Source organism: Rosa rugosa, chromosome 5, assembly GCF_958449725.1.
Source record: "Rosa rugosa chromosome 5, drRosRugo1.1, whole genome shotgun sequence".
NCBI classification, from domain to species: Eukaryota; Viridiplantae; Streptophyta; class Magnoliopsida; order Rosales; family Rosaceae; genus Rosa; species Rosa rugosa.
In genome coordinates this window covers 52,977,329-52,985,506 of record NC_084824.1, presented here as the reverse complement: position 1 = coordinate 52,985,506, position 8,178 = coordinate 52,977,329, and positions in this window count along the sequence as shown.

Here is an 8,178-nt window from a genome sequence, read left to right as displayed (position 1 = left end):
AAATAAATGATCAATAGATTCTGTAGTACGTAGCATTACAGAATGGAAAAAGATGAGAAATAGTATGATTAAAGGCTGAAAGTTTATCTCTTGTTCAAAGTCGATTTCTAATTAAAATCCAAGAATTTTTTTTTACTTTAGGGAGAATATTTAACTTCCACATTTTAGTTAGAAGTTTAGTTTTGGAATGTGAAGGAAATCGATTATATTGAATCCAAGAAGCACTCTTAACAGTAAAGGCACCAGAACTGGATGGCCCCCAAACAAACTCATCAGCAGTAGGAAATATAGGTAGAGGAATTGCAACAATTTTAGCTACAATATCTTGAGGTAGAATAGTAAGCAAGGCTTGTTGATTCCAGGTAGATTGATGAATAATATCGGCCACTTTGAGACCAATTTAAGCTAATACGATTTTGATCAGGAATCAGATAGTAGAGAGGAAAAGAAAGAATCCAATTAAAAGTCCAAAAAAGAATGGATTGACCATCACTAACAATCCATCTAAGACCTTTAGTAAGAAGATCTCTAACATCTAAAATACCTTTCCAATCTCTACATGCCATGATGGTTCCGATTATTTGCATTCTTTTATGGATAATTTAGGTTGTAAATGCATAATTTCAAAAGGGAGGAAGAGATAGATTAATAAAGCAGAAGAAGAAAGTTTCAAACCTCTCAAGGGTAAACAAGTAATCTTCAATGAAAATTGAGTCAAATGACTGATATAACCTCATACCTAACGGCCTATTGACGGAAAATTGACAAAGGTATTCTGTTGATGTGTTTTTCATAGTCCAGATACCTTTTTAATCACTTTTAAAAGTTGAGTATCATTTCATTCGGTGCTCAAAAGTTTAGACCCCCGTAGGTGAAAAAAAAAACCCTCAATAATTTGACAAGACTAGCTTGGGTAAAGCTATATTAGTTTAACATTTCTCATACATGTCTTATTTTATGTAATATTTACCACTTTGAAGGCTCATGGTACCACTTTGAGGACTCATGTGGTTACTAGAAAAAAGTCCTCATTAAGGTAAATAAGGTTCTCGTTAGAGTAAAGTAGGTTCTCATTTGAGTAATTAAGTCATAAAAATGGTAATTATAATAGGTTCTCATTTGAGTAATTAAGTCATAAAAATGGTAATTATAATAGGTTCTCATTTGAGTAAATAAGTCATCAAAATGGTAATTATATGTATGTTATATGATAACATATTGTAGAATCTCCCAAGTAGCTTATATAGTTACTAAACTTTTTACTGCATGTGGTAAAGTGAAATAGGAAATATGAAGTTGAGACTAAAGTTATAGACCTATAATCTAAAGTAGTAAAATGTTGATTGACGTTAAGTTCATGTACTATTTATAGGGTTTTCTTTCTAGAAAAGTTAATAAGTTTTTTTAGAAACGCAAAATATTAAGAAAAATGTTATTAACACTCCAATAGTCACTATTGCAACATTCATTTAGTTATAAAATAATGTAGTCCGTATTATATTAACGTGTGTTCTCTCCTTATTCCTTCTTTTTCTCCAATATTTTTGTTAGATTATTGCATATAGATCAGTGAAAATGATTTTGTTCTGGATTAATATGGGGAGATGAAAAATTATTATATAGTTATTGACCACCACATGTATTCTGGCTGGAATAATCTATTGATCCACATGGTATATATTTGTTGTTGATTGGTCTCATTAATTTATTTTATCTCTTGCATATATTGAGCTCCACTAAGATATTATGGGAAATGCTCATTTACCCAATTTTAGCTTAAAATTTGCTACTTGCTCCACTAACATTTTTTTAACCCCATTTACCCAAAACACTCTAAGGGATTATTTCCCCTTTACCCAATTAATTCTTTTTTTATTCTTTTTGGGACTTTTTTGCCCTCTCCTTCTTTCTCACTTAGAGGGAGAAGTCATCCTCCACCTTGCCGGACTTCGGTGACCAGTGGCCGGCCGCCGACTCCGGTGACCGGAATCCGACTGCCGGTGACCGGAATCCGGAATCCGGTTACTGGACTGGTGTTGGGATTCCGGTGACTGAATTTATTGCCCCATAATAATACCCAGAAACCATATTATTGCCCCCCAGTAATGTTATTATTGCCCCCCAATACTCATATTATTGCCCCCCAATACTCATATTATTGTCTCCCAAAAATCATATTATTTCCGTCCAGTGAATTGTATAAACTCCCAAAACCAAAATGAATACACTACAGGCACAATTGATCATATTATTGCCCTCCAGTAATCATATTATTGCCCCCCAATACTCATATAATTGCCTCTCAATAATCATATTATTGCCTCCAATAATCATATTATTTCCGTCCAGTGAATTGTATAAACTCCCAAAACCAAAATGAATACACTACAGACACAATTGATCATATTATTGCCCCCCAATAATATGATTACTGGGCACCCAGAAATTGCTCTGGGCACCAGATCAGAATGACTGGGGACGAAGAAACTCGATATCGGACCGGAGCGCCCAGATCTTGAAGCTTTGGGCCGACGAGCCTCGTCTCCCGCGGCTTCTTCCTCCACCGCACCACCGCCGACCTCAACCTCAACCACCTTACGTCTTTGTCGCCGTCGGGTTCCCCAAGGAAGACCCGGCCAAGATCCAGATCGAGAAACAGAGCCGAGTTGGCCCAAAATCCGCCGGAAAGGTTTCGTCACCGTCATCGACTCACCGGGCGACGACTTCTGCAGCGAAGTCTTCACCGCCCTGGATCAGATTCCTGTGCTCCGACGCTCCAACGAGGAGGAGGAGGAGGAGGAGGAGGAGAGAGAGAGAGAGAGAGAGAGAGAGAGAGAGAGAGAGAGAGAGAGAGAGAGAGAGAGAGAGAGAGAGAGAGAGAGAGAGAGAGAGAGAGAGAGAGAGAGAGAGAGAGAGAGTCTGATAGTAGGAGAGAGAGAATTTTGTAGTTTATTAATTTGATTGTGGGTAAAAATATAACTTGCGTTTAAATTGGGTAAATGAGGTCAAAAAACTCTTAGTGTAGCAAGTGGACAATTTTTAAGTTAAAATTGGGTAAGTGGTCACGACCCCAAGATATTATGATTTTATTGATCTGAACCACTGCATAACAATACCACACAATAATGTGAGACCATAAAATAATTGCAAAAGAGAAGACCAAGATGAGTTTTAAAGTTAAGGGTCTTTTCCTGGATACCCAAAAAGCTCTTGTATTTATCACAACTGCCCAAAACTTTTGTATTTCACTATTGCTGATAGAAAAAGACTAACAAGATGGTTTCTTTTGAAAAAGGTCTTCTGTATCCTATGTTGACCCGTGATTTTAATAATATTGTTCGACAAAAAAAAACTTTGCCCTAGACGACAAAAATTCTAACAAAACTAGCCTTCAACATGCCCAAGTTTTTTCACCTAACGGTTACTTTAACAGGCGGAATCACTGCTGCTTGGTCTAATTTTTGGTTCTAAGACTGATTTTTTCCAGATGAACAATACTATTAAGACTTTGGATTTCTATAGGATGCATGCATTTAGAAACATGATTGACAACGATGATTATGACAACAACAACATCTATAATTATAAAAATATAATGCTGACTTATATTAGTTGAAGAAGTGGGTGAGCAACCATCTGAATTCATTTATTCAAATATACATACATGCTGAATATTCAGAGCCTCATTCTCAGGTAAACAGCAAAAGGCTGTTTAGCTATCCATAAGGATGAGAACAGGTACTTACTTGTACTGAGAGCACACTACTTCACACTCAAACAGGAAGGGAAGCACACTGCTAAACTATTTGAGAGAAGACTCTTCTGCTCAATGAATCTAAAACTGATATGGCAATTTTCGAATATTGGACTGATGTTTCCGTTTTCGAATGCCTTACAAATGAAACTAAAGCTCTTTATATAGAGAGCGGAACTCAAACTAGAATTCAAAACATAACAATGTACAGAACAACTCCGTGACTTTTCAGCTTTCTGAGTGCTCCTGATGATGGAGGTCGGATGGAGAAAGCAGAAAAGGATTGGGTGAAGTGTCTCTTTCTTCTTTTGAAAAAGCAAAAGTAGCTTTAGAAAAAGTCTAAAGTTCTACAGTTGCAAATTTGGAGCTTTAGTCTTCTCCTGTGGCTTCACATGTTCTCATCTGTTTCAGAATTGTGGCCAAAGACAAAGGAGTTGTTGTCTGTCTGGGCCATGCGAGTGGTTGTAGCGTTGTCTTCGACATCTGTATCAACATACATCTTATAGTGGTTGTCATTTTCAAGCTTTTCCACCCACTGCATGCATGCCATTGTCGAGTCTATCTCTTTTCTGGTGAGAGATAGGAATAGATCACTGCTGACTACGTCAGGATGATCATAGGCAGTGATAATAGTTTTCTCTCCTGCTGCCAGGAAGGTATTGTTGATGTCTTCAGAGATGATCTTTTTAATGTACTCCAGGGCCATGGCCTTCATCCATAGGATGCTTGAGTTTGGCTGACCATTGTACCCAACGCAGGCAGGTTGTAGATATTTTCTTTGAATAATTCTCACATAATGATATGGAGAAATATATTCAACCTCACCGTTTGCCTTTCGGATCCATCCTGGGGGAGTGGATCTAAACTTTAGTCGAAGTGTGCTGTCAGCATTTCTGACATTCTTGACAGTGTTGACGATGATGGGCGGCAAACCTTTTAGATCATCATTTGTTTTAGTCCACAGATTATGGACAAAACCATTTTCAACAAGCCAAAGCTTGTGTTCTTGGGGATGTTCACTCTGAACATTTACCAGGTATCTTCCAACATATGGTCCCGCTATGATGAAGAGGGTTGGAGGAACTAGGTCTTCTGAATTGTGTCTTCCTATCAGATTGTGGAAGTCATGCCAATCTGTTTCAGTGAGTGCCATGATAGGGATCCTAGCACTTTCTGGATTTTCAAGGAAATTAATTTTTTCTTTCTTGACAGCACTCTGCTGTAGTTCTTCGAACTGTGGCCTGCCATTTTCATAGAGTTCCTCAGCTAAAACGAAAAGAGATGGGAACATTAGACCACTGCTTCTTTCTTGGAAGGCGAATAAAAGATTGTCCAGAATTGCCTTCTGGTGGTAGGCGAGTCTCCTGCCAGTTCTAAACACAGGAGTATCAAAAGTTCGAAGTTCATAATTAAAAACATTAATTACTCCAGTTGGAGTAGGTTTGCTTTTTGGCAAAGCAACAGCCGTCAACGGTCTTGATGAGCCTTTACCGTCTGCCGTTTGAGACGGGCTAGCCAATCCTTTACCCTGGGATTGATCAGTTATGGCTGGTCTTTTTGGACCTAGCAGGAATTTTTTGAGGATTTCTTCTTTGGGATCCTCGATATCCTCATGTTCTTTCCCAAGTCTTCTGCTTCTGGGATTGCGACCTTCGTCATCATCTCTTCTGTTGAACATGGCTAATTCTCTTGTCAAGGCGTCTGGAAGAAAGTTCTTGTTTCCTGCAATTAATTCAACAACATAATCATATTGGTTAAGAAATAATTGCCAGTTAGCTAGTCTTCCTCTATCAGCAGCTTTATCAAGTTTGAAATTTTTGAAATTCTTTACTCTGGCACAATCGGTGCGAACAGTAAAGGGTTTTCCAAGAAAAGCTGGAGAATTTAAAATCGTTTTCTTTACAGCCAAAATTTCTTTTTCCCCTGTGGGATAATTCAGTTCTGCAGGGCTGAACTTGCCACTACAAAATTTACAGATTTTTTCAATGTTAGTTCCAGGCGTTTTTGCCAGAACAACACCGGACCAGTAATTATCACTCGCATCTGTTTGGAGGATAATTTCATCATTCTCTTCTGGTTGTTGAAGAGGAGGGAGGTTTTTGCAGAGATTCTTTATCTGCTTCACAGTTTTTTCATCATCTTCTGTGAAGTTCCATTTTCTTTTGGAACTTGTCTTTGGGGATAACATTGTTGTTAACCCTGAGATCTTGGGGATGAAATCTCTCCCATAATTTATGACACCAAGGAATCTCTCTAGACTCTTAGCATCAGGAATTCTATCTGGGAACTTCCAGATTTTCTCAAGGATATGAGGTTGGAGTTTTATCACTCCATTTTTGATATTTATACCTAGGAAATCAACTTCATCAAGGATAAAGAAGATTTTCTTTTCACCTAGGATAATTCCATGCTGAACTATCAGCTTTACAACCTCATGGAGGTGTTTCATTTGTTCTTCTCTGTTTTTGGAGAAGACCAGAATGTCATCTATGTAGACGACGCAAAACTCCGCAACGTGCTTGAAGATATTATCCATTTTTCTCTGGAATATTGAGGGAGCTTGCTTTAAACCAAAAGGCATTACTAACCATTCGTAATGTCCTTGTGGTGTTCCAAATGCAGTGAGAGGTACACTCTCAGGATGCATTTTGACTTGCCAAAATCCTGACTTTGCATCAAATTTTGAAAAGACTTTAGCTCCTCTGAGCTGGTTGATCAATACTCTTACTTGAGCAATTTGATAGCCGTCTTTGACAGTCTTCTTATTGACATCTCGATAGTCAATAACCATTCTAGCTTTTCCTCGAAGGGTTTCTGCATGATTTCTCACGTAGAATGCTCCATGATGAGGGCTAGTGGAAGGTTGAATCAATCTCTTGTTCAGGAGATCTTCAATATCTTTTCTGAATTCTTTTTGGTCTTCCTCTTTGTACTGAGGAATGGCTTTGACATGACAGATAGCATTCATGTCATGTAATCTTAATTCACAGACCACTGGGTCTTTTTCCCAAAACTTCTGAGGATCTACATCGATGTTCTGCTCGAGTAGTTTCTTGATTTTCTCAAGAGTGGGAATTTTCTGAGACTCAAGCTTATTCTGAAAGTGCTTGAGGTTATGCTCATGGATGAAACTAGCTTCTTCTTCTTCACTAGTTTCTGCTGCTTCTTCTTCTTCAGAAGATTCTTCAACAAGTAATTCTTCTTGTTGTTTGATTTGGAGTATGGGTTCAAATTTGGGTTTGTAGGGGGTAAGATCACCACTATTCTGTTGCGATCTCTGATATTGGGTAGTAAAGTTTGGACCTACAATACTTTTGGCCTGAGTAAGCCTATCAGCCCAGAACACCCGTTCTCCTTTTCTGAAGCCGATTGCTTCTTCATCCTGAATAAATCTCTGTTGGAGAATGAAATCATTACCCAACAAGAAATCTGCGCCTTGTCCTTCAGATTGCCAGACGTTATGGATGATAAATGTTCCTCCACCAATGGTAATGTGAACATTTTTTGCTACTTTATTCATGGTGAGATGGCTTCCATCGAAAGTAACACCAGTAGCTGTTTTCTTTTCTTCTTTCCAGAGTTTTTCTGGAATTGCAAATCTTTTTGCAACTGTAAATCCTGATCCAATATCTACAAAGGCATGTAGATGATATTTTTTGTGATCAGGGAATTTTAGCCCAATCTCTATGTAGTTGCTGTATCTACTCGTAGAGACGACTTTCGATTGTTGAAGCTCATTTTCTTGAGCTTGTTCCTTTGGAATGAACGGTTTACATTCTTCTGGAACAATTTCTGGTGGTTCAACCAGTTCATAATTTATATTTTCATCGGTTCTTTCTTCTTTGATGATTTCTTCCTTTATTTTTGAGGAAGATGGTTCTACAATTTCTTGGAACAAAGTTTCTACTTCTTTCTCTTTTTTCTCAGAGAAATATTCTTCATATTCTTGATCAACCAATTGGCTGACAAAGCCATTCTTGGTTTTTCTTCTTGCTTCAGCTATGAAGCATTCTTTGTGATAAGTCTTTTTTGACTCTTCACAAAACATAGGGAGACCATTCTTTTCATGACATAAACAGTAGTCACAAACGAATGTACCAGGGTTCACCTGATAAGAAGACATTAACAATTCTGTCTTACTTTCTTCCCAGTTTTTGATTTTCAAAACATTCATTTGTCTGGATTCGAAGTACTCTACTTCAGAATCTGTCTCAGACTCAGATGAATCTTCTTCTTCGGACCAGGCAGAATAAACTGACCTGTCATCTTCTTCATCATCAGAATAGGCTATTTCGTAGCCTTTCATATTTGCTGATTCTACTATATGCTCATATTCTTCAAAGAGAGCCTTAGTAGAAGATCTTTTACCCTTTTCCGGGCATTCATTGGCATAGTGCCCTTCAGCTTTACATAACCAACATCTG